Source organism: Microtus pennsylvanicus, chromosome 7 (assembly GCF_037038515.1).
Source record: "Microtus pennsylvanicus isolate mMicPen1 chromosome 7, mMicPen1.hap1, whole genome shotgun sequence".
NCBI lineage: Eukaryota > Metazoa > Chordata > Mammalia > Rodentia > Cricetidae > Microtus > Microtus pennsylvanicus.
Window position 1 is genome coordinate 23,861,425 of NC_134585.1, and position 6,089 is coordinate 23,867,513.

The 6,089-nt window shown below is 53.8% G+C and overlaps 1 long non-coding RNA gene across 1 annotated transcript; it reads right to left on the reverse strand.

The window, feature by feature from the left end:
• Window positions 1-1,448: 1,448 nt before the first annotated feature.
• Window positions 1,449-5,804, reverse strand: LOC142854517 (uncharacterized). The gene is made up of 3 exons (XR_012911339.1): window positions 5,699-5,804; window positions 4,187-4,288; window positions 1,449-2,097 (listed from the first exon to the last, which is right to left on the reverse strand). It is a non-coding gene; the product is annotated as an uncharacterized LOC142854517 (long non-coding RNA).
• Window positions 5,805-6,089: the final 285 nt, after the last annotated feature.

Below are 6,089 nucleotides of genomic sequence, written 5' to 3' on the forward strand. Positions count from 1 at the left end.
CCTTGGCTACATGAGACCTTGTCAAGAAGAAAAAAAAAAGAGTTAGGAGAATGGCTCAGTTGGTAAAGTGTGCATAAGGATCAGAGCTGAAGGGCCAACAGAAAGTGAAGAGTGATTGAGGAAGATACTTGTCAACCTCTGGCCTCTATACATGTGCGTGCGCACGCGCGCGCGCACACACCCCAACGAACTCCTTCCTACATGTACACATGGACACCCACGCTCCTCCCCACATGCACACATGAATGTGCAAACACACACACACAAGCATATACTCCTCTCTGCATGTGCACATGGACACACACACATACAAATAAATACAAGCAGAGAAAGTGGTTTTTTTGTTTCTTTGTTCATTTGTTGGCTTGCTTGCTTTGTAGTGCATGCTGGCCACATAGAGCTGCATCTCAGGTAAGACTGGTACTAATGATGTTCAGCTGGATTGAGTGTCATTGATAGTCACGTGTCCCCTTATCCCATGGTGTTCAGTGAGCCCTTGCTGTATCCCAGGCACCTGAGGAGGGCCAAGAGGACGGAGAGAAGGAAAATACAGTGTCTCCTTGGCTGAGTTTCCAGGGCTGAGATGGGGGTTCTGGAGGGCAGGAACAGTCAGCATGCTCTCAGCAGTAACCAGGACCCAGTTTTGTGAAAAGTCTCTGCAAAGGTGACGTTAAAATGGCGATCTTGGCAAGGAGCCTTTTGCTTGAGGCATGTAAGGAAAAGCATTCTGTGCAAAGGGAACAGCGCAAGCAAAGGCATAAGGAAGCCAGAGACACTTAGTGCTGCAAGAGTGTAGATGGCGGTGAGGCTAGGCAGGCGAGGAGGTGGCGAATACCCAGGACTTTGGATTGGATTCTGTAGGTGTCCTGGACGTATTCCTATCACAGGGTGTTAAACCTGAGCTCTAGGCTGAGGGCATAGATGATAGAGGCCATATCTAGCATGCATGAGGTCCTGGGTTCAATTCCCAGCACTGGTGTGTGTGTGTGTGTGTGTGTGTGTGTGTGTGTGTGTGTGTGTGGCTGGCCATGTTTCACATGGAACTTCAGTGCCTCGCCTGTGCCTCTGAGCCTTACTGTGAACTTAAAGACATGCTTCCCAAAGAGGTCAAGGAATTTGGCCAAATAAAACATCAAACCCACAGCAAAGGCGAAATCTCAAACCAAATTGTCAGCCTTCGAGCCCTAAACCTAGCCTAAACTCTGAAAGCCACTAACGGAAGAGTTTGAGGACACCCATTAAACAAGAATCTGTGGAGCACCTCGCCTCGCCCCCATCCCTGTTCTCCACCCCGTGCCTGGTCCTGGTGCTGTGAGACAGGAAGACCAAGCAGGAGGGTTGCAGGCAGTCGTGGGGTGCCCCGTCTCTTCAGCTTTAGAAATCTCTGCAGGAGTCACGTCCCCTCGCACCCCGCCCCCCCCCCCCCCCACAAAGTTGCTGAAGAACACAAAGGGCCGTTGTTTCCTGCCTGGCCGCCGGCTTACTCCATTTCCCTCGTTTGTCTGCTCGGCAGCAGGAGCAAAGGGCAGCGGCTATCAGAGGCGTCTGGAGAAGGCGCTGGCCGCCTGGTTAATGGGCCACCGGGGACTTAGGCTGAGAAGGAGGATGGGGGACTCGGGACCCGGGACAACCCCGGCGGCCGCGCCCTACGCTCTGTTCAACGTGCGGGAGTCCTAGAAGCAGACTCAGCCGATGAGGCAATCGGGGGCAAACGTGCTCTCCTGCCCGTCTGCGGGCTCCCGGGCGGGGACCGGGTGGCAGCGTTGGCCCCTCCCCCACCCTGGGCTTCCAGGGTCGGCTGAGGAGTACCCAGACCCTTGAGCACACGGGGTAGGGTTGAGGTAGGGGTAGGGTTGAGGTACGTGAGCACACATGCCTAAAGCCTCCCCTTGCAGTTCAGCCCTTCTAACTTCATTCCCCAGGCAACCGTTGTTCTGTTCCGCTCCAGTCCCTCCACCCCCAGAAGCACTGACAGACACACCCGGACAGGGTGCCAACCCGCAGACACACCTGGGCAGCCCGACGTGGGCGCGCACGCGCTGGGGCACTTGTTTGGAGAAAAGTTCTAAGCCTCTTGACTCCCCTGTTGTCTCAGGCCTGTTGGAACAAGGACTGGGCTGCGTGTCCTTACATAAGTTAGTTAACTTCTCTGAGCCTCAGAAAGCTAAATCTGCTGAGCAGGGAGGATGGAAGTTATTATTAGGTTGTCGTGGGGATTTAAAGATACTAGTGGGGTTAGAGAGACGGGAGTGAAGAGCACTGGGTGGTTTTCCAGATGACCCCAGTTCATTTCCCAGCATCCATATGGCAGCTCACTAAGGTCTGCAATTCCAGCTCTTTTCTGGCCTCTGCAGGCACCAGGCATATATGTGGTGCACAGGTATCCATGCATGCAAACAAAACATGCACATAAATAAACAAATAAAAACTTGAACAGAGTGGCTAGCGTGTCAAGTCCCATTATTCACGAAGACTCACCCAGCACATGATGGGATAGCTTCCCTGAACTGAACTGATGCCCACGGCCCCGTTCGTCACTGAAGCAAGGCCGTTCCCCACTTTTCCCCTTTCGATTTATACTCATAGAGCCTTCTGAATGAAAATAAGGACATGGTTGCTCCTAGGTGTGGTTGGGGAGACTGGTTTTATTGTAGGTATGAGGGGCACAGAGAGGGGTATCTGGAAGGATCCAGACGGAACTGGGCCATGAGAGGAGAGGAGAGAGGCAGGGAGAGCAGGGGAGGCATGATGAGAGAGAGCATAACTGGGCCAAGGGGGGAATTGAGGACAAAGAGGCCAAGAGGACCAAGGGCGTGTAGGGCCAAAATGACTGACTGAATTAAGTAGGAATCAGAAGCTGGGGAAAGGGAAGCCCCGCCCCTGTTTGGAGAGGTTTAGGGTAGGGGGCGGGGTGAGAAGTGTGGGAGGAGTCACAGGTACCCAGTGAGACTTGTTGGGTGGGGGGTTTCTTTAGGACCAGACATTTTCTACTTTAGAAAAGCCATCTGAGCCGCACTGTGATGGTGCAGACCTTTAATCCCAACACTTGGGAGGCAGAGGCAGGAGGATCTCTGTGAGTTCGAGGCCAGCCTGGTCTACAAGAGCTAGTTCCAGGACTGATGGGACTGCTACACAGGGAAACCCTATCTGGGGGTGGGGGGAGAAGGAAGGAAGGAAGAAAAGAAAGAAAGAAAGAAAGAAAGAAAGAAAGAAAGAAAGAAAGAAAGAAAGAAAGAAAAGAAAGGCCATCTGTTGACCCAGGACTTGAAGCTAATTTCCTTGCTAATTCTTTCCTTCCTTCCTTCCTTCCTTCCTTCCTTCCTTCCTTCCTTCCTTCCTTCCTTCCTTCCTTCCTCCCTCCCTCCCTCCTTCCCTCCCTCCCTCTCTCCCTCCCTCTCTTCCTTTCCTCCTTCCCTGATCCTTGCGAGGAAGACTGTTTATTTGTGCTGGCAGCCTAGGGTCATTGCCCAGCACCCCTAGCGGTACTTGTGGCCTGCCCGCCTGGGTTGATGCCAGCTCTAGCCCCTGACTCATTGCAATAAAGCCCCTTCCTGCCCATCTCTCCATCCATGCAACAGGGACCGGAAGCCTGCTCTCTTGTGTCTCCCGGGACTGTTGAGGATGAGTCAGATACCGGGTGGGGAAAGCCGGAGAAGCTGAAAGAGGCTCTTACCAGAGTTGACTGGCTAGCTGATGCAAGGTTTGGGTTTTTCCATGGAACCTAGTGCGTGCAAACAGGGATGGTTCCCAGCAAATGCCAGAATCCCTGTTCCCAACAGACTTCCTGGGGTAAGGTCTGTGATGCCAGGGCTCAGCCCAGGCTGCTACCCCTAGCTCTGTGACCGGAAGTATGCCTGTGACCTCTTAGCTCTCCTGCCTCTGATCTGTCCAGATGTGGCGTGGCTTTTCAGGATGGTGTGTTGCCTGATGCTATGAGGTGCTAGGCCTTGATCCTCTGTGCTTCCCAGCAGGGGTCCTGAGGCCCAGGGACCCTGAAGGAGGGAGGCAGGGTAGGACCACAGTGCCTTAATCAGACACTTGACCCATTCCATAGTCCTTAGGCATGAAGTCCATGGGATAAATGCAGAGAGTCAGAGATTAATGTCCCCTCAGACGACCCCCTTCCTGGACCCTATAATGCACAAGGGGCTGTCCTCAGATGTGATCCAAGTCTCAATCCTCTTACCAGTTCGTGTCTCGGGCCTCTGTTCCTTGTGTAGGGTGGAGACAGCAATGCCAACTCAGAAGGCAGACGTGAGGGAGGGAGGGTGCACCTACAATCCCAGTGCTGGGGAAACGAGGCAAGAAGGTCATGAGTTCAATACCATCCTGAGCTATATAGTATAGAGATTGTTATTGTAAAACATCTCCTTCAGAACCAGTCATTCTGTCCCCATCACAGGGGAGCCCAGGCAGGCTCTTGTCATAGGTCCAGGAGGTGGCAGTGAGCCCTGACATCTTCAGGACTGTATATCTTCCGCTAAGGTTTCCAGTTTCATCACGTGAGTTTTTCTGGGAAGAGCTGCTCAAAGTCAGTGTGGGTGACCCGCTCTGTCTGTGACCGGATGTAGACGGGCAAATGGAGGCAGGGAGAGAAGGAACAACTTGTCTCGGGTCACAGGGACAGGATTTGAACCTAGATCCTCTGAGTCAGATGGGGTACCCCACAGGTTCCAGACCATCTCGGTTTCACTCTGGTGAAAATGGTCCTAACCATCCTTGGCATCGGGAGGGAGTGTGGCTTAAGAAAGGTAGGGGAGTCCACAGGAGGTCTCTGTGCTGACCAGGGAAATAGAGGCCCACTTAGAGGGGGCTGGGTCTTAGGAGGAGAGAAAATGACGGAAGACAGTGATAAACACGAGGGTCGAGTTGGTGTGTGTCCATGTGGATGGGCGGGAGAGAAAGTGGTAAGGCAGAGGGGCTTCAGGATGGGAGTCCATCTCTGCCAGCCTCGCTGGGGCAGAGCACTCTAAGGTACACCCCCAGTGTCCCAGTCCTGCCTGCTTCCAGCTCCTCTCTTCTCCACCCTGTGCCTCAGTCTCCTCAAGGCCTTATACTTAGCCCACCCTGAGCCAGAAGGATAGGGGTCTGGGTGGGGGTGGGGGGCACCAGAAATTGGATTCTTGCCCAGGCAGCTCTTTGGCCATCTTCCTTTGTCTGGGGCCTGGCTATTTTTAGACGGTTCCCTCCCGCCCCTCTTCTCTCTGCCTCTGCCAGCTGAGGGAGGAAATGACTCACCTCAAACCCAGACAGGTAGCTGCAACCCCCATGGGCCCCCAGCAGGCTCTGGCTGCTGCAGCCCCAGGGTGGCCCTGCCACTGGGCCCTCACCCAACCAGGCCCCTTCATCTCCCAGGGCCTAGGGACAGGACTGGTTTCAGCCAGTGGAAGGCAGTGTGGGCTTGCCAGCAGGGGTAGGTGGGAAGATTCCAGAAACTGTGGCTGGGGTGGTAGAGAGCCCCTGTCAGTGGGGGGAAGGGCGGGAATAACAAGCCCTGGTGACAAGCTTCTGCCAGACTAGCTTGGTCCCAGGCTGCTTCCTGGTACCTCAGGGCTGGGCTATAAATTGGGGTGAGGGGTATCCAGGATTGAGCTCCTTTTCTTGGACCCCAAGACTCCTGACACAGAGGTCTGTCCTCTGAAATCCCTCCCCAGGGGACTTGTGGCCTTGGACTGCCTTTGGGGGGGGGGTAACTCACCTCTTTGTCACTCACAAGATGACGAAGCTCTTTCTCTTTTGTCCAGAGCTGGGTAACCCAGGCAGCTGCTCTGACACACCTGAGCCAGGTGACCCTGGCAAGTCCCTTCTCAGGGCCTGTGTCCTCACTGTGGGGTGAGGTCAGGTCTTTGCTATTTATTTCCTTATGAGCCAGGGTTTCGCTTTATATCCATGGCTGGCCTGAGACTTTTGATATAGGTAGACCAGGCTGGCCTTGAACTTGTGTGGACTCTCCTCTCTCAGCCTCTCAAGTGCTTGGGTTATAAACAGGAGCCACCACACCTGAAGGTCTGTTTTTTTTAATTACATTTATTTATTTACTTTTATGGGCCTGGAGAGATGGCTCCGTGGTTGAGAGTGCTTACTGCTCT